Consider the following 21,698-nt stretch of genomic DNA (forward strand, 5'->3'; position numbering starts at 1 on the left):
ATTAGGCATGATTCCCTAAGCTAGTAGCAGGCTTAAATTGCAAGTAGAATAAACAGGAAAGGAAAACACAATTAAAGTTACTTAATGAAAATAGGATTTTCAACAATTAGCTCAAGTACGCACTTGTCACCTCACGTACAAAGTATTTCAGTTATCAACAATACCAAATCCTAAGGGGAGTCCCCCCCCCCCCACAAGGTTAGACAAGTCACTTACCTCGAACCGGCTAAAAATCAACCCAAAACCACATTCTTGCCATGAGTACTCAACTCCAAATGGTCCAAATCTATTCAATTCAATTGCATAATGTAAATATAACTTCAAGTAACTAATTCCACAAATAAATTCTAAACTAATACGCGAAATTAGGTAAAATGACCAAATTGCCCTTTGGGCCCACATCTCGGAATCGGGTAAAATTTACATTTTCAGAATCCTCATACTTCACGAGTCTAACCATACCAAAATTATTCAAATCCAATGTCAAATCCTCAATCAAAACTTGAAATTTAGGTCTAAGAACTTTACCCCAAATTTCGAAATTAAATGATGAATTCATATTTAGATTAATGAGTTTCAAGCAAAAAGGAGTTAATAATCGTTACCAAATCGATATCTCTGAAAATCCCTCAAAACCTCGCTCAAATCCGAGCTCCCAAGCTCTAGTTTTCACAAAAATGGCTAACCCCTCGATTTTGAACTTAAACATTATGCCCAGACACGTTCTTCTTCGCGAGCGCGAGGCAACAGTAGCGAACACGATGCACCAAAATTCCACTGGCTAGTCTTCTTCATCACGAATGCGACGCTCGAGCCATGAATGCAATGATCATTTTCTCTTCTCCTACGCGAACGCGAGACTGCCTTCGCGGACGCGTAGGCATAAGGTCCCACAGCCTCACGAATGTGGTGTTACCTTCCGAATGTGAAGCATAAATCCTTCACCAGCCCCAGTTCCTCTTCGCGAACGCGAGCCCCCTCTCGCAAACGCGAAGAAGGATGCCAGAACTGACTGCTACAACTTCTTCTACAATTTTCTAAGTTCCAAAAATGACCCGTTGAGCATCCGAAACACACCCGAGGCCTCTGGGACCTCAACCAAACATGCAAACCAATCCTAAAACATCATTCAAACTTGTTCCAATCTTCGGAATACTCATAAAAACATCAAAACACCAATTTAACATCGAATTCAAGCCTAAGAACTCCAAAACTCTCAAATTACGCTTTCGATCAACAAGTCTATCAAACCTCGTTCGAAGTACTTGAAATTTTACAAACACGTCACATTCAACACTAGCTACTCCAACTTCCGGAATTCCATTCCGACCCCGATATCAAAATCTCACTATCGCAACGGAAACTTTAAAATATTCAAATTTCGGCATTTCAAGCTTAAATAAGCTACGAACCTCCAGATCACAATCCAAACACGCTCCTAAACTCGAAATCACCTAATAGAGCGAATGGAATCGACAAAATTTCATTCCAACGCATTCTTCACACTGCTCCAAGTACGGTCCAAATTCTAAAATTTAAGCTCTCATTTAGGGACTAAGTGTCCCAAAACACTCCGAAACTCAAAACCAAACATCCCGGCAAATCAGAATAGCATAAACAAACTCGAGGAAAGCAGTTAATAGGGGATCGGGGCGTAAATTCTAAAAACGATCGGCCGGGTGGTTACATCGTCCTACACATAAATATTCGTACGTCCTCGAACGAGCATAGAGATATACCTGAAGTAGTGAAAGATGAGGATAACGGCTACGCATATCCTACTCGGTCTCCTAGGTCGCCTCCTCGATCGGCTGACCCCGCCACTAAACCTTTACTGATGCAATGTTCTTTGACCTCAGCTTTCAAACCTGTCTGTCCAATATCGCCACTGGCTCCTCAACATAAGATAGATTCTTGTCCAATTGGACTGAACTGAATACCAATACGTGCGACGGGTCATCATGATACCTCTGGAGCATCGAAACATGAAATATCGGATGAACTCCTAACAAGATGGGAGGTAAGGCAAGCTCATAAGCAACCTCCCTAACACGACTCAAAATCTCAAAAGGGCCAATAAACCTCAGACTCAACTTCCCTTTCTTCCTAAATCTCATAATGCCCTTCATAGGTGAAACCCAAAGTAGAACCTACACTGAACCTATATAGGAAACATCACGAACATTCTGGTCCGCGTAACTCTATTGTATGGACTAGGATGTACGGAGTCTATCCTGAATCACCTTAACCTTCTCCAAAGCATCTTGAACCAAGTTTGTGCCCAATAATCTAGCCTCACCCGGCTCAAACTAATCCACCGGGGATCTACACCGCCTACCATATAAAGCCTCATACGGTGCCATCTGAATGTTGGACTGATAGCTGTTGTTGTAGGCGAACTCCGTCAATGGCAAGAACTGATCCCAAGAACCTCCAAACTCAATCACACACGCACGGAACATACCCTTAAGAATCTGAATAGTGTGCTCGGACTGTCCGTCCATCTGAGGGTGAATGTTGTACTCAACCTCACCCGAGTACCCAACTCATGTTGTACGGCCTTCCAAAACCGTGATGTGAACTGAGTGCCTCTATCTGAAATGATGGAAACTGGAATACCATGCAGACAAACAATCTCCCGGATATAAATCTCCGCCAACCGCTCCGAAAAATAGGTAGTACACACAAGAATGAAGTGCACGGACTTGGTCACTCGATCCACAATTACCCAAATGGAATCGAACTTCCTCAAAGTCCGTGGGAGCCCAACTACAAAGTCCATGGTAATCCGCTCCCACTTCCACTCCGGAATCTCTATCTGCTAAAGCAACCCACCCAGTCTCTGGTGCTCTACTTCACCTGCTGATAATTGAGGCACCGAGCTACAAACCCAACTATATCTTTCTTCATTCGCCTCCACCAATAGTGCTGCCTCAAATCCTAGTACACCTTCGCGGCACCGAGATGAATGGAATACCGCGAATTGTGGGCCTCCTCTTAAATCAACTCCCGAAGCCCATCAACATTGGGTACACAAATCCAACTCTGCATCCTCAATACCCCATCATCACCAATAGTGATATCTCTGGCATCACCGTGTTAAACCTTTTCCTTGAGGACAAGCAAATGAGGGTCATCAAACTGACGCTCCCTGATACGATCAAATAAGCAAGACCGAGAAACCACGCAAGCTAGAACCCGATTGGGCTCCGAAAGATCCAATCTCACAAACTGACTGGCTAAGACCTAAACATCCATTGCCATGGGCCTCTCCGCTGCTGGTAAATAGGCCAAACTTCCCAAACCCTCTACCCAGTGACTCAAAGCATCGACCACCACAGTGGCCTTGCCCGGTTGATACAAAATAGTGATATCATAGTCCTTCAGCAACTCTAACCACCTCCTCTAACGCAAATTAAGATCCTTCTACTTGAACAGATGCTGCAAACATCGGTGGTCAATATAAATCTCACAAGGTCATCGTACAAATAATGACGCCAGATCTTTAAGGCGTGATCAATAGCAGCTAACTCGAGATCATGGACAGAGTAATTCTTCTCATGTACCTTCAACTATCTGGACGCGTAGGCAATCACCCTACCGTCCTGCATCAAAACCTCTCCAAGGCCAATCCTTGAGGCTTCACAATAGACAGTATAAGACCCGAACCTGTAGGTAATAACAAAACTGGGGTTGTAGTCAAAGCTGTCTTGAGCTTCTGAAAGCTTGCCTCACACTCTTCCGTCCACTGGAACGGAGTACCCTTCTGGGTCAGCCTGGTCATAGGGGCTGCAATCAATGAAAACCCCTCAATAAAACAATAGTAATAACCCGCCAAGCCAAGAAAACTGCGGATCTCTATAGCTGAGGATGATCTGAGCCAACTCTACACTGCTTCCACTTTCTTCGGATCCACCCGAATACCCTCACTCAAAACCACGTGGCCCAAGAATGCCACGGAATCCAGCCAAAACTCACATTTCAAGAACTTAACATATAACTTCTTCTCTATCAAGGTCTGAAGCACTGTTCTCAAGTGCTGCTCATGATTTCCCAACTCCGGGAGTACACCAGAATATCATCAATAAAGACAATGACGAACGAGTCAAGATATGGCCGAAACACACTGTGCATCAAATGTATAATGGCTGCTAGGGCATTGGTCAGGCCAAATGACATAACAAGGAACTCGAAATGACCATACCGAGTCCTGAAAGCAGTATTCGGGATATCTGGCTCCCGAATCTTCAACTGATGGTAACCTAAGCGCAAGTCAGTCTTAGAAAACACTCGTGCACCCTGAAGCTGGTCAAACAGATCATCAATATGAGGCAAAGTATAATGGTTCTTCACTGTAACTTTGTTCAGCTGGCGATAATCAATGCACATACACATAGAACCATCCTTTTTCTTCACAAATAAGATAGGAGCACAGCAAGGTGATACATTGGGCCTAATGAAACCCTTATCAAGCAATTTCTGTAATTGATCCTTCAACTCCTTCAACTCAAGAGGAGCCATACGATACAGAGGAATAGAAATGGACTGAGTGCCCAGCAATAGATCAATGCCAAAATAAATATCTCTTTCAGGCGGCATGCCCGGAAGGTCAGTTGGAAACACATCAGAAAAATCCCGTACTACTGGGACTGAATCAACTGAAGGGTATCAATACTGACATCTCTCACATAAGCTAGATACACGTCACAACCTTTATCAACCATTCGCTAAGCCTTAAGGAAAGAAATAACTCTACTGGGAGTATGATCTAAAGCACCCCTCCACTCAACACGTAGTACACCTGGAATAGCCAGCATCACGGTTTTGGCGTGACAATCAAGAATAGCAAAATGGGGCAACAACCAGTCCATGCCCAAGATAATATCAAAATCTACCATGTTGAGCAATAATAAATCGGCTCTGGTCTCAAAACCACTAAGAGAAACCAAACACGATCGATAAACGCGGTCCACAACAAGAGAATCTCCCACAGGAATAGAAACATAAACAGGGGAACTCAAAGAATTCCGAGGCACACCCAGGTGCAGAGCAAAATAAGAGGACACATAAGAATAAGTGGAGCCTGGATCGAATAGAACCGATGCATCTGTGTGACAAACTAGGACAATACCTATGATAACAGAATCGGAGACAACAGTCTTTGCACGGATAGGAAGGGCATAGTATCGGGCCTGGCCTCCCCTTTTAGGGCGACCTCTACCTCCGCGACCTCTACCTCTAGCTGGCTAAGTAGGTAGGGTAGCAACTAGAGCTGTAACCATAGCCTGAGGACACTACGGGGAACACTATAGCTGAGAAGTCTGTGGAGGCGCACTTCTCCCAAGTCTAGGGCAATCCCTTACCATGTGGCGGGTGTCACCACACTTAAAGCAAGCCATGGGAGGACGCGGCGGTTGTGACTGGCTCGGGCCAGGTCTGCTGGACTGACTATTGAAAGCACCCCGCGCATGAGGCGCACTAGATACTGGAGGTGCATAATAAGGATTCTGAGGCCTAGGAAGAGCTGGAATACCAATGGCTGTTGGAAGAGCTGAATGAATAGGGCAACTCATATAACCCCTACCATAACGACCTGCAGCTGGGGCACGGGCACCATAATAATAGCCCGACTCTCGAGACCTCCTGGCCTCCCTCTCCTCTCTATCCCTAGCATGCATACCCTCAATCCTCCTAGCAATGCTCACCACCTACTGATAAGAAATATCCATCTCCAACTCACGAGCCATGCTAGACCTGATGCTGGGAATAAGCCCTTCAATAAACCGGTGAACCCTCTCACGAACAGTAGAAACCAAAGTTGGGGAATGTCTAGCCAAGCTAGTGTAATGGACAACATACTACGGGACAGTCATAACACCATGGTGCAAATGCTCAAACTCTGCGCACTGTGCATCCCCGAGGCTCTAAGGAACATACTCTCTCAGAAACAAATCTGAAAATTGAGTCCAAGTCAGGGAAGCAACCTCATCCGGACTATCTAACTCATAGGTGGGCCACCACTCATAGGCGGCTCCTCAAAGCTGGAAGGCAGTGAAGGAAACCCCGCTCGATCCTGATATACCCATGGTACGATAATACGGTAGCACTCATCTAGAAATCCCATGGCATCATCCGATGCTAGACCACTAAATACCGGAGGCTTGTACTTCTTGAACCTCTCAAGCCTCAGCTGCTCATCCTCGGAAACCGCTGCCCTATCCTCAGGTTGTTCTAGGACTGCAGGTTGTACAGGAATAATCTCTAGAACCTGATCAACATGCACTCGCTACTCAGGAGTGCGGGAGGCGGGAGTCTGTGCTCCTCCCCCAGCCTGAGATGTAGTTGCAGTAAAAGGAAGCAACCCTGCCTGAGCCAGTACGCGTATCAGGTGCCTAAACTCCGGCTGGAACTACTGGTGGCTCCTCAGTGGTAGCTCGCACGGGTGCTCTGGCTGCACCGCGTGCGCGCCCTCGGCCTCTACCCCGTCCCCGGCCTCTAACAGCTGCAGTAAGGGGCGCGAGTGCCTGATCATCTTGGGTAGCACGTGTCCTCACCATCTATGAGAGAATAGAAGACGGAAGTTTAGAGTTGTAATATCAAAATCTCGCATGACAAGGAAATCAAATGAAGTGGAATTTTCCTAACAGTTACATAGCCTCTCGTAGATAAGTACAGACATCTCCGTACTGATCCGCGAGACTCTAATAAACTGGCTTGTGATTCATGACTCCTATGAACCTAGAGCTCCGATACCAACTTGTCACAACACCAGTTCGCCCTCCATGAACTATCGTGATGGCACCTAGTCTCTACGACTAGGTAAGCCTAACAAAATGCAGAAAAGAAATAATTTGCGAAAAGAAAATAATTAAAAACCGAATAACAAATGAAATCATGTTTAAGATGCCGCCTAGCATATAATGGTTGTAGACATGTGATTTTTGACTCTCCCCAAGATTTTACATATTTTAGCATGTTAATATTTAGTTTAGGCCTAATATCGCTATTTCAACTAATTTTTACTCTTTTACTTTATTTCATCACAAAATGAAAATTACAAAAAAATATTTTATTTTGTGTACCTTTCATAAAATTAAAAAAAATACAAAAATAGTACCTTATTTTTATCTTTTTATAATCTTGAAAATACAAAAAAATAGTTTCACTTTTAATATCTAGTTTTATTTTAGTAGTGTGTTCTAATTAATTAAGAGTAAGTTTTATATTTTCATATTTTAGTCTTCTTAGCCAAAAATTAAGACCCAACCCAATTTCAATGTTAAAGCCCAAAAACCCATTAGACCCATGAGATCTTTCTTTTTAAACCTTAAAATCCCTAAGCATAAAAGGACTCCTAGATCTAAGACTAAATCAGCCAAAAAATACACAAAAAATTAGACCTAACGTCTACCCCTGAAAAAGTATTCTAACCTACAAACAAAGGGATCTGCTGTTTTACACAAGGGGACCCCCCAAGGTCTTCTTCTTCAGCTTTGAGATCCAAAACCAAAAACCCGGAACACCCCTAAGTAACCAGCCGAGACCCCCTTGCTTTAGCCTATACACGTCTTCCTCCCCTCTCGTGGGTGTTTTCTGACTGCTACCACTGCTTTCAGATTTTATCACCGACAGTAAACCACTCCCACATCCACTCTACTCCTTCTATAGGTCTAGTCAGAACATTCAAGAGTTGGAGACGGCTCCGACGAGTTCTTATAGTAGTGTTGCCGTTTGGAGTTGTCGTGTAAAAGAAGATTAAATCCGTCTGGATCTAGATCTAGCCGGTAAAGAGAAACTCCGGCGACCTCCATTAGTGCATATAAAATCGCGTTTCGTCTCTTGCCATTGTTCTCCTCTCGTTTTTCTATTATTTTGCTGGCTTTGGTTACACAAAATTAGATCCGGGTGGGTTCTAAAGTTTCCATTGAGATTATCTGTTTGAGGTCCTATTCGGCGAGTCCAATAAAGGTATGTCTTCTATTGTTAAAGTTGGATCTTCGTTTTGCATTTCACATTGTACTGATTTGTGTCAAGTTTTAATGAAACATGGATGTATTGTTTGGATAAGTTGATTTTATGAATTTTTAATGATGTAGGCTATGTGATAGTTGATTTTCTTTGTTTTGCATAATCACTGTTTGATGAAATACCTCATTAATCATAGTAGTTGTTGTATTGATATGCTAGTTAGCCCTTAATTTTATTGGGTGTTTGAATGATTGCTATACTCATTGTATGCCTTAGCTCCTCGTGATTTATCCACAAAATCGATATCTGACAGTAGGTCTACAAACTGATTTCTCATGTCTTCCAACATTTGCAACGTTACAGGAGACAAGAAATTTTCCCAACAGAACGCTCTTTCTTTTCTATAATGTTTAGAATCTTTCCATTCTTCAAATGCTTTAAGAAGTGCAATATGGTCACTGCAACCCGAAATCTGGTTACTTTTTCTTTCTATTCACGTAAGAATAAGTTGTGGAAACAGAATCCTCAACATTTGACACCAAAATTAGGAACAAATTTTCTTTAAATAAATTGAGGTGTGCCATCCAATCACGTAATCTATGGCCCTCATATTAATTTTACAACTTAGTGTAGAAAACACTTTGAATTCTCGTAGTTTGCTTTAGGCGCGTTAATTAAATAAAGTGTCATAGCTACGGGTACGGTTCCCGTGACGTAGTTGTGATGCACAATTTTTAAATCTGGGGATACATTTATGTGATCCCGGCCACAATTTAATTTTGTTAATAAGATAAACATGTTGTAGATCGTGGGTACGGTTCCCGTGATATGATTCACAACGTTTAATAAAATAATATGTGTATGACAATCGTGATTTATTCTATAAATAATTAAAAGTGGTAGAAGGAATAAAATGCACAATAAGTTTGAAATATGTAATTAATCAGATAATTAGGCCAATATTAACTGTTGAGCGACCATGCTAAAACCACGGAACCCTAGAATGCCTAACACCTTCCCTTGGGTTAACAGAATTCCTTACCCTGATTTCTGTATTCGCAGACCATAAATATGAGTCAATCTTTCCTCGATTCAGGATTTTAAACCAGTGACTTGGGATACCATAAATTATCCCAAGTGGCAACTCTAAATTTAATATAAATAATCCCATTTTGATTGTCACTTTAATTGGAAAAAACTCCTTTATACCACCTCTCAGTGGTAGTAAAAGGAGGTGTGACAGCTCTGGCGACTCTGCTGGGGACAAGAACCCGGAATCTCTGGTTCAGGGTTCAAGAATTCGAGCTTAGAATAATTGTTATATTGGCTTTATTTGTTTTGGCCTAATGTGCTAAATGTTGCTTTTTACCACTTTGATATTATCTGAATTGTATATAAACTGCTACGAACACCCTCTCTTCTAATCTTCTGAGAAATGCACGCTGGCGTGACTTCTTTCTATTAGTGTCATACCCTAATTTAGAACGAGGTTCGGACAAGTTGCAAAGCCGGATAATCTTTTGGTTACCGGTACGCTGCCCCCCCCCAGCTCGAGTTGTCCGCTCGGGTAAGCCAGGTCTAGAACAATACACCTAGGTTTTAAACCTAGAATAACACAGCCTCATGCCGGATCCCTAGTAGGAATATTTGATTGCATCATATACATTTGACTTTAGGGACTCAACACAGGGGTTGGGTCCGTCTAGGACAGGTGTACCCAAAAATAAGAGACAATCCTGATGCATCCTATGTGCTACATGTTGCAATTTTCAAAGGTAAAAAGGGATCATTTGGCGGACCAATGAGGTTTGGGGATAAATGAGAAAAAAGAGGGTGAAGCGTAAAAATAAAGCAAGTAGGGCCCAGTTATGTTTTTCTTTTACATTTTTTTTAAAAAAAATGAAAAATCCAAAAAGATTTTGCACTTTCCCATCATTTTCCAAAAATAAAATAAAAAAAAAAAGGAAAAAGAAAATCTAAAAAGAGTTTATATGTTTCATCATTTTTCAAAAAAAGACAATATATTTTCTCTAAATTAGTTGTTTTTGTAATTTTCGCCCGTATCCAATCTCCCGAACTATGCAAAGTTGATTCTCGTCTCTCAGAGCGGGATACGTAGGTAGCCCACATAGGGTCCGGTCTTCCTAGTGAGTCTTAGGTTTGGCTTCGAGGGTCGTAGCAAAATCTTGCATGTCTAGCCACTTCTGGCCACATCGGTCATTTTGCAAACTAGGGCTATTTTCGCAAAGTGATTTGTTTAATTGTTTCTGGAGAGCCTTCAATCCATAATTAGGCATCTCTTTACTTTAGAGGTCCGTTCTTGTCGAATTTTCATGTCTAGCCGCTTTTAGCCACATCGGTCGTTTTGCAAAATATGGCTATTTTCGCAAAAGTGGTTCAATTAACCTATGTCTTAGAGTCCTAGGTCCACAACAAGGTGTCCTCTCAGTTTAAGGCCCATTACGTTGAATCTACATGCTTAGCCATTTTTTGGCCACATAGGCCATTTCTACAAATAATTTTTCCATGTCTTAAAGGTCACTTTTATTGACTTTGCATTTCTAACCACCTTTTTGCCACATAAGTTATTTTGCAAAAAATAGCCTCAATCATGTCTTGCATGTGTCCAATAGGAAGTTTTATTGTCTCACATATAGTTCTAAATCTTTAACTCTATTTGGTTTTAGTTTTCTCATCTAGGTGTGGATCTTACTGGAGTTTGAGCATGACAGACACCCTAGGACCATCAGGTTAGGACCGTTGCATCCGGGAGTTGCTTAAGGAGATTTTTTTATGTTTTGAGTCTGTTTCTTTTTTATGTTGTCTTGTACTTTATAGTTAGGTCCAGTAGTAATGATTCTTTTAGTTGGTGTCGGAGTTTGTCGTAGTATAGTTGAGTTGAGTTTCTCGTTATCATATTTTTTGTTTTCTATTTGAAAATAAAAAGAGATGTAATGAATAATCCAAAAAGACACTTATTTTTTTAGTTTAATTTATCCATTACTTTTCATGAACTACACAAAGATCTGATTCATGCGGCGTCATAATACGTAGGCAACCTACATAGGGTTCGATCGAATCATTTTCTTTCTTTTTTTAAAAAGAAAATCAAAAAAAGAGAGAGAAAAGAAAAAAAGAGGATGAAGTTGTAGGATGTGAGAAATGAGAGGAAAGAAAAGAGCGATGATCAGAAAGAAAAAAAAGGAAGGAAAATGAGCAAGCCAAGAAGTGCTAGAAAAGGAAAAAAAGAAGAAGATTGTAATGAACAAATTGGGATGATGCCAAGTGACCTTGTGACCCTAGAAGTTATTCTAGAACCGTTAATGGTTGCTAGGTGCATTGCAGACAATGTGATATTTTTAGTTGTTAAATGCCCTAACGCTAACATGATGACTTCATTTTGTTCCTCTTTGTTATCCTCATTATAGCAGAAGGGTGGTTGGTTTGTGGTTCTTAAACTGGTAACTCTTCCATACAACACAAGGTCAAAGAGCAAGATAGCCATGGCTAGCAAAGACTTGGACACAAGAGTTGTTGACCCGTCGAGGGAATTTTTGGAGTCGGAGTCTGAAATGAAAGAGGAGATACAAAGGTTGAAACAACAGATGACAGAAATGTATCAGTCTTAGATCAGGGGGCTTCCTCCACCTTCATTCCCCACTAATACAATGAAAACCCTTCAACTATCCCACAACTATCACAATCCCAGGTTCCCACTGTTGTTGATATCTCCCCACAACCTTTTCACACTCCACCCCTCTAAAGCACATCATATCACGCTCCTTTGACCACTTATGTTTTTGTAGTTCCTCCACCAGCTACCTTTCCTCGATCCTCTAGCGAGACTGTGTTCAAAATCCCCGATGCCCAACACTGTTATCCAGAACCAACTTTCAAGGTCTCGAATCCATACTCTCATGCTCCTCATTTTGAGCCTCCCGGTGAAACGGAGAAGCCACCCAAAAGCATGGAGCAAGAGGATATATTTAGAAAGGTAAAGAGCTTGGAGCAGTCGCTGAGAAATATGCAAGGATTGGGAGGCCAAGTGAGTATGGCTTATAAGGATATGTGTTTGTTTCCTGATGTCTAGTTACCTGTCAGATTCAAAATTCCTAAGTTTGACCTGTATGACGGGCATGGAGACCCTGTGGCCCACTTGAGAGGATTTTACAGCAAAATGAGGGGAGCTGGTGGGAAAGATGAACTGTTGATGGCATATTTCAGTCAAAGTCTGAGTGGGGCAGCTCTGGAGTGGTACACCCGCCAAGATGCTAGTAGGTGATACACATGGGACGATAAGGCTCAGGCCTTTTCCAGTCACTCTCAGTACAATATAGAAATTATCCCGGATCGCATGTCCCTCACCAAGATGGAAAAGAAGCCTGATGAAAGCTTTAGGGAATACAGGCTCAGATGGAGAGAGCAAGTTGTCAGAGTCAATCCCCCGATGGAAGAAAACGAGATGATCGAGTACTTTCTTCAAGCTCAAGAGCCAACTTACTTTAGTCATTTGATCTCGGTTGTGGGTAAGCCTTTTAAAAATGTGGTAAAAATGGGAGAAATGGTAGAAGATGGGTTGAAGTCGAGCAAGATCATGAGCTATTCCGCTTTAAAAGCCACAACACAAGCAATTCAGAACGACACAAGAAACTTGCTGGGTCAGAAGGAACATGATGATGTTGCCATGGTTGTCTCAGGATCATGACATGGTCCAAGGGTCCACCTCACCAATATACTTAGCCTCAACCCCAACCCCAACCCCAACCCTATCCCCGAGCTCCACATAATCCACCTTAGTATTATCCTCCGAACAATGTTCGGTCATCTGTCCAACCACCGGGTCACTCCTTATAGCGAGCGCCAACACCGAAATATGCACTCTTGCCTTCACCACATTTTTAAGTACCCAACAACCCTAGAAAATAGGGGCAGGGAGGGGAACAAAGGCAAAGAAATAGTTTTACGCCAATCAGGGAGTCCTACACAAGCTTGTTTAAAAAGTTAAAGCATTCTGGCCTGATTGAGCCGCTCCTCGTCTATACTCCAGACCCATACGCAAAAGGTTTTGATCCTACTGTATGATGCATGTACCACTCTAATGTCCAAGGGCATAGCATTGAAAATGTCGTGTATTGAAAAGGGAAGTAGAAAGAATGATTCAAGAAGGGATAATTGTGATCCAGGACAGTGACACCCAGAATATCGTACAGAATCCTTTACATGCACATGATGATGCAAACTTTGTGGGGATAATGCATGGTGACAGGGAGTGTGAGAATCCTCTTGGGAACTTGTTGACTGAAGTTAATGATATTGAAATTGGTAATGGTATTGGTAACATTGATATGGAACTCAGTGGCTAAGATGTCGAGCTTAATGATTGGAAAGACGCTCCTTTCTTAGGTAGCCATGGAGGAGTCTTGGTAGTTTATTTTGTTGTCATTTCTGTTGTCCGGATTATTTTAGGGTTGTAATCCGGATGTTGTCTTGTGACTCAAACCCTTATATCCTTTTATTTTGCCTAGTTCCTTTAGTCGTAGTAACTCATTTAGTGCTATCTAGGTTTGTTCCAGGGTTGTAACCCCAGTTTATTTTGCTTGTTTTATTGTTTAAACTCTTTCACCGTCTGTCTAATGCAATTTTCTATTATTTTTAGTCATTTTTATTTAGTTCTCTTTTCCTTTTATAGTTCTTTTCATGATGGCTCTAGTGACATGACATGCACGCATAATTCTAGGCCGGGTCTTAAAAGTTAGTTTAATCACGAAGCAATGAAACAATTTTGAAGATGATAGGGACATTTGAGGGAAATAAGTAAAGGGATTTTGAGATCACTTAAAGACCGAATTGTGTGAAACTGGGGCAGATAGTTTGGGAAGTTAACGGGACGACAAGAATTCGTTAAAGAAGAGTGCATCCCGGACAATTTGAAGCAAGCAACTTTAAGTTCAAGTACACCTCAAGTTACAAGATAAAGTCAAGAAAGTTTTCTCCGAATTGATGGAGGATATCCATTGTGAAGAGGGAATCGCCCAACGAGGGTTCTGTACTTGACAAGGCACTAAAAAAAAGCGGAAGGCATATCAGTGATACCAATGCCGAAGCTGCAAAAGAAATGTTGTACTTGACATTTTCAGGATTGGGATGCCCTCTTTCAGCTACCCAAACACTTATACCATTCGATACACTTTTGAGCTTGTACTGATTTCTTTGACCTCCCCACTTTTGGAATCAAGTTAGAGTCATACGAAAAAAAGGATTTCATGACCCTATAGGTTTATTTTAGAAAGTACATTCAAAAAAAGAAGGAAAAAAAAAGAGAAAAAGAAAAAAAAGAAAAAAGAAAAGGAAAACAGTAACAAAAATAGTTTTGTGAACTACGTTTGACCTGATTCTTGTCACCACAAGATTCGTAGGCAGCCTTACGGTTCAATCATACCAAATAAAATATTTTATAATCCCACGAAGTCGAGAGTGGAGCAGTCTTTCTTAGAAATTCCATCTCAAAAAAGAAAAAGAAAAAAAGAAAAGAAGAATCAAATTCCCATGTTTTAGAAATTGGGGCAAAGTTTTTAGAATGGATTCCAAAAGTTGTAAATAAATTAACCTTGTTGTCTTAGTTATTTTGAGCCTTTATCCTTTCTTTCTAACCCTGTACAAAAGCCACAATACAGTCCAAAGAATACCTCCTAGATAATCTTTGAGAGTGCTGAGTTTAGACATGCCAAGAGTATATGATATTTTTACCATGGTTAATGCCTTGTCATCTGCAGAATCAAAGGAAATAAGAAGAAAAAAATAAAATGAGAGAGTCTTATTGGTGAAAACCTTCACAAACACCATAAGGCGATGGTGAGTTGAGAGAAATAACAAAATGAGAGAGGCTTGATGGTGAAAACCCTTCGGGCACTACAAGTCGAATGAGGATAGTGAATCAGATAGGATAATAGGAGCATTGAGGCCCAGTTTCACGGAGAAGAGGTACAACAAGAGTTGAACATTAGACTTGCTTGACATATTAGGCCACTTAATCCAAAGGTGCATGTCATGGTCATTAGAGTTAGTATCCACACCTGATAAGTCTCTACTTTGTAGTTTTCTCGTTAGGAATCATCTCTTTCCATTGTCCTTTACTATGTTCCTTTTGTCTTGTTTACTTCCTCTTCCTAAGTCTGTTTGGTCAGGACAACTGAGAAATGACTTTAAAATTGCCACCAGCTTTCCAATTGCACAAAACGGGATCTGGCTAGCACATCAAAGTGGCATAAGTCAGGAAATAACAGCATGCGCACTGAGTTGGTAACAATCAATGTGCTTTGGGATTCATATGAAATACAAAGGTTCTATATATGTCAATTCATGAACAATGCAACAGATAACGAGTGTTGGGATTGAACGGATCAAAGGTATTTTCTGTGATAAGGTTGACAGAGAAAGTGGTTAACCAATAACAAGCAAGGTCTTCCAAGTGGAAATCAAAGTTATCATGGCAAGTGAAGGAGCAATAGACCTCAAGGCTAAGGCCAATAGACAACGTCAGGAAAGAACAACAAGCGCACTAAGTTGGTAAAAATCAACGTGTTTTGGGATTCATGTGAAATACAAAAGTTCGGTAAATGTCAATTCATGAGCAAAATGCAATAGATAGAAGGTTTGGGTTTGAATGAATCAGAGGTATCTTCTGGGATAAGGGTGACAGAGAAAGTGGTTAGTCAATAAACAAGCAAGGTTTTACGAGTTGAAATCAAAGTTATCATGGGAAGTGAAGGAGAAATCACCCTCAAAGTCAAGGCCACAAACCAACCACCATGTTTAAACTCACACGTTCTCTTTGTTCGAAACAAGGATGAAGACTATGTCCAAATCAAAGCTTGGAAGCTTAAATTTTTCAAGTGTTGTGCCCAAATTTTGTCAGCACAAAAGCGGTTTGAGAAGGGGGAAGAAAATTTGTTCGATCTGCAGGAACCCTCCATGAGGAAAGCATGGTTCAGGGGCAGGGAATTTTGTTCGTTCTGCAGAGATCCTCCAGGAAGAGAGCATGGCTCAGGTAAGTTCATTCTCGGCTTTTCAGGACCCTCCTGGATAATGGGATTCAGTTTAAAAACTTTCAGGGCCCTCCAGGATAATGAGTTTTTTTTAAAAGTCCTCAGGACCTTCATGGATAATGGGATTTAGTTAAATTTTAAGACCTTCATAGATAACAAGATTTAGCGTAAGTTCTACCTTTAGGAAATATAATTTAGCTTTGAAATTTTCACTCTTAAGATGAGGTTTAGTTTTAAATTTACAGGGCCCTCCTGGATAATGGGATTTAGCTTTTAAATTCTTAGAGCTCTTTTTGATAACAGGATTCGATTAACACTCACAGATGTTCCAGGTACCAAACTAGGGCACAAAAGTTTCTTTTGTTTTGTCTGTTTTGTTGTAATGGCAGGCGCCCACCTGGAGAACAAGGGAATACATTTCATGTTTTGGCATCAGGCACCCACCTGGAAAACAAGGGAATACAGTTCAAGTTTTGGCAATTAGGCGCCCACCTAAAGAACAAGGGAATATAGTTCAAGTTTTGGTAATCAGGCGCCCACCTGGAGAACAAGGGAATATAATTTCATGTTTTGGCAATTAGGCGACCACCTGGAGAACAATGGAATACAGTTCAAGTTTTGGCAATCAGGCGCCCACCTGAATAACAAGGGAATACAGTTCAAGTTTTGGCAATCAGGAGCCCACATGGAGAATAAGGGAATACATTTCAAGTTTTGGCAATCAGGCGCCCACCTGGAGAACAAGGGAATACAGTTCAAGTTTTGGAAACTAGGCGCCCACCTGAAGAACAATGGAATATAGTTCATGTTTTGGCAACCAGGTGCCTACCTGAAGAACAAGGGAATACAGTTCAAGTTTTGGCAATCAGGCGCCCACCTGGAGAACAAGAGAATACATTTCAAGTTTTGGCAACCAGGCGCCCACCTGGAGGCTAAGGGAATACAACTCAAGTTTTGGCAATCAGGCATCCACCTGGAGAACAAGGGAATACAACTCAAGTTTTGGCAATCAGGCGCCCACTTGGAGAACAAGGGAATACAGTTCAAGTTTTGGCACTCAGTCAGGCGCCCACTTGGAGAACAAGGGAATACAGTTCAAGTTTTGGCAATAAGGCGCCCACCTGGAGAACAAGGGAATACAGTTCAAGTGTTGGCAATCAGGCGCCCACCTGGAGAACAAGGGAAGTCATCTCAGAATTCAATTCGAGTTAGAAGTAGCAGAAGCTTGCGGCAAGAATGCAAGTCAACAGTCCACGATGATCAACAGAAGTTAGTCACAATCCAGAATAAAAAAAAAAGAAGAAGAAAGAAGTGAATCCAAAATGCAGAAGTAGAGAAAGATGTGAACTGCTCAAGACATGGCTGAAATCACGAGCATTACATGTCCGATCTTGATCCGAAGAAGAATGAACTAGCACCTGCAACTAGCAAGTGTCAATGCTCAAATCTAAAGTCTGCATGAAGAACCATTCAAGACATAAGATCAAACTTCAGAAGACTTATAGATAGGAATCTTGTAACTCATAGTTGACAGGCTTAGTTAGTCTTTTTCATTTTTGATTTGATGCAATAACAGGACCGCGGACCGGAACCTCGACGGAACGACACCTCGACCAGCTTTCCACCTCGGTATACTCCATCACTGTTCATACTCTGAACTGCACATAGCCTGATTCCTTTATAGCCAAGGATATGTAGGCAGCACAGATACCAGCGCTTGGTCACATTCTCCTTTCTCTTAGTTTTTGGTCTCCCTAAATAAGGGTCAGGTCAAAAAACCTGTCTAGTCGTTCTTTGTCTGAAAAATACTTCGTATTTCCAGTCAAAGAGGGGTTGTTGTAGACATGTAATTTTTGACTCTCCCCAAGTTTTTACATATTTTAGCATGTAAATATTTAGTTTAGTCCTAATATCGCTATTTCAACTAATTTTGACTCTTTTACTTTATTTCGTCACAAAATGAAAATTACAAAAAAGTATTTTATTTTGTGTACCTTTAATAAAATTAAAAAAAAATACAAAAATAGTACCTTATTTTTATCTTTTTATAATCTTGAAAATACAAAAAAATTACTTTCACTTTTAATATCTAGTTTTATTTTAGTAGTGTGTTCTAATTAATTAAGAGTAAGTTTTATATTTTTATATTTTAGTCTTCTTAGCCCAAAATTAAGACCCAATAAAATATGGACCCAACCCAGTTTCAATGTTAAAGCCCAAAAACCCATTAAACCTGTGAGATCTTTCTTTTTAAACCCTAAAATGCCTAAGCATAAAAGGACCCCTAGACCTAAGACTAAATCAGCCAAACTTACACAAAATATTATACCTAACGCCTAGACCTGAAAAAGCATTCTAACCTAGAGACAAAGGGATCCGTCGTTTTACACAAGGGGACCCCCCCCCTAAGGTCTTCTTCTTCAGCTTTGAGACCCAAAACCAAAAACCTAGAACACCTCTAAGTAACCAGCCGAGACCCCCCCTGCTTCAGCCTATACAAGTCTTCCTCTAATCCCCTCTCATGGGTGTTTTCTGACTGCTACCGCTGCTCCTGGATTGCATCACCGGTGGTAAACCACTCCCATGTCCACTCTACTCGTTCTATAGGTCTAGTCGGAACATTCAAGAGCTGGCGCAGCTCCAACGAGTTCTTAGAGTAGCGTCACCATTTGGAGTTGCCGTGTAAAATAAGATTAAATCCGTCTAGATATAGATCTAGCCGGAAAAGAGAAACTCCGGCGACCTCTATTAGTGCAGACAAAATCGCGTCTCGTCTCTCGCCATTGTTCTCCTCTCATTTTTCTGTTATTTTGCTGGCTTTGGTTACACAAAATCAGATCCTGGTGGGTTCTAAAGTTTTCGTTGAGATTGTCCGTTCGAGGTCCTATTCGGCGAGTCCAATTAAAGCTCTGTCTTCTATTGATAAGGTTGGATCCTCGTTTTGCATTTCACATTATACTGATTTGTGTTAAGTTTGAATAAAACATGGATGTATTGTTTGGATAAGTTGATTTTTTGAATTTGAATGATGTAGGCTATGTGATAGTTGATTTTCTTTGTTTTGCATAATCGTTGTTTGATGAAATGCCTCATTAATCATAGTAGTTGTTGTATTGATATACTAGTTAGCCCTTAATTTTATTGGGTGTTTGAATGATTTCTATACTCATTGTATGCCTTAGCTCCTCATGATTTATCCACAAAACCGATATCGACAGTAGGTCTACAAACTGATTTCTCATGCCTTTCAACATCTGCAACATTACAGGAGACAAGAAATTTTCCCAACAGAACACTCTTTCTTTTCTATAATGTTTAGCATCTTTCCATCTTTCAAATGCTTTAAAAAGTGCAATATGGTCACTACAACCCAAAATCTGGTTACTGTTTGTCTATTCACGTAAGAATAAGTTGTGGAAACAGAATCCTCAACATTTGACACCATAATTAGGAACAACGTTTCTTTAAAAAAATTGAGGTGTGCCATCCAATCACATAATCTATGGCTCTCATATTAATTTTACAACTTAGTGTAGAAAACACTTTGAATTCTCGTAGTTTGCTTTAGGCGCGTTAATTAAATAAAGTGTTATAGCTATGTGTACGGTTCCCGTGACGTAGTTGTGATGCACAATTTTAAAATCTGGGGGTACATTTATGTGACCCAGCCACAATTTAATTTTTTTAATAAGATAAATATGTTGTAGATCGTGGGTACGGTTCCCGCGACATGATTCACGACGTGTAATCAAATAATAAGTGTATGATAATCATGATTTATTCTATATATAATTAAAAGTGGTAGAAGGAATAAAATGCACAATAGGTTTGAAATATGTAATTAATCAGATAATTAGGCCAACATTAACAGTTGAGCGACCGTGTTAAAACCACGGAACCCGGGAATACCTAACACCTTCTCCCGGGTCAACAAAATTTCTTATCCGGATTTCTATGTTCGCAGACCATAAATAAGAGTCAACCTTTCCTCAATTCGGGATTTTAAATCGGTGACTTGGGACACCATAAATTATCCCAAGTGGCGACTCTGAATTTAATATAAATAATCTCGTTTCGATTGTCACTTAAATTAGAAAAAACTCCCTTATACCACCTCTCGGTAGTAGTAAAAGGAGGTGTCTAGATTAATGGGTTGCAAGCAAAAAGGAGTTAAGAATCATTACCCAATCAATATCTCTAAAATCCCTCAAAACCTCACTCAAATCTGAGCTCCCAAGCTCTAGTTTTCACAAAAATGGCTAAACCCTCGATTTTGAACTTATACATTCTACTTAGACGCATTCTTCTTCGTGAACGCGAGGCAAAAGTCACGAACTCAATGCACTAAAATTCCACGGTCCAGTCTTCCTCTTCGTGAACGTGACTCCCGAGCCACGAACGCGATGATCATTTTCTCTTCTCCTACGCGAACGCGAGACTGCCTTCGCGGACGCGTAGGAATAAGGTCCCACAGCCTCGCGAACGTGGGCTTACTTTCCGAATGAGAAGTATAAATCCTTCAGCAACCCCAGTTTTTCTTCGCAAACACGAAGAAGGAAGCCAGCACTGACTGCTGCAACTTTTTCTGCAATTTTCTAAGTTCCAAAAATGACCCGTTGAGCATCCGAAACACACCCGAGGCCCCGGGACCTCATCCAAACATGCAAACCAATCCTAAAGCATCATTCAAACTTCTTCCAATCTTTGTAACGCTCATAACAACATCAAAACACCAATTTAACATCGGATTCAAGACTAAGAAATCCAAAAACTCTCAAATTACGCTTTCGATCAAAACGTTTATCAAACCTCGTCCGAATGACGTAAAATTATGCAAGCACGTCACATTCAACACTACGAAGCTACTCCAACTTCCGGAATTCCATTCCGACCACGATATCAAAATCTCACTATCGAACCGGAAACTTCAAAAAATTCAACTTTCGGCATTTCAAGCCTAAATAAGCTATGAACCCCCAAATCACAATCCATACATGCTCCTAAACCCGAAATCACCCAATGGAGCTAACGGAATCGACGAAATTCCATTCCGAGGCATTCTTCATACTGCTCCAACTACGGTCCAAATTCTAAAGCTTAAGCTCTCATTTAGGGACTAAGTGTCCCAAAACACTCCGAAACTCAAAACCAAACATCCCGGCAAATCAGAATAGCAGAAAAAACTCGAGAAAAATAGTTAATAGGGGATCGAGGCATAAATTCTAAAAATGACCGGCCGGGTCGTTACAAAGTCACACAATCAACCCTTAACCGTATTTGATTCTTGTTGTTGTATTCGTTTCAGCCATGAACACCGCCTGGTTTCATAAGTGCGTATAGAACGGGCCTTACAAAATTATCTTTGAAGCGGCTAATACATCATACTTACATAGGTGATTCCTAAACATGTCATCCCGTAGATACACTGATATACCTTGTATTAAATTTAGAAACCATTAAAAAGCCTTAATGCTTTATACTGAACATTGTCTCATCATGAGAATGGACCAAATATATATTTTGTTAACAATATTGAACCGTCAGTAATGACTTTGTTTGATCTCCTTCAACCTAGATCTTGGGGTCTCCAATCGTCTAGGTAGTGTTACTGCCACAAAGACTTGCCCTAGGCCATAGTCCCATTCCCCTCGATTATTTCTCAACTACTCTCTAGTTAGGCCTTTC

This window comes from Nicotiana sylvestris, chromosome 11 (genome assembly GCF_000393655.2).
Source record: "Nicotiana sylvestris chromosome 11, ASM39365v2, whole genome shotgun sequence".
NCBI lineage: Eukaryota > Viridiplantae > Streptophyta > Magnoliopsida > Solanales > Solanaceae > Nicotiana > Nicotiana sylvestris.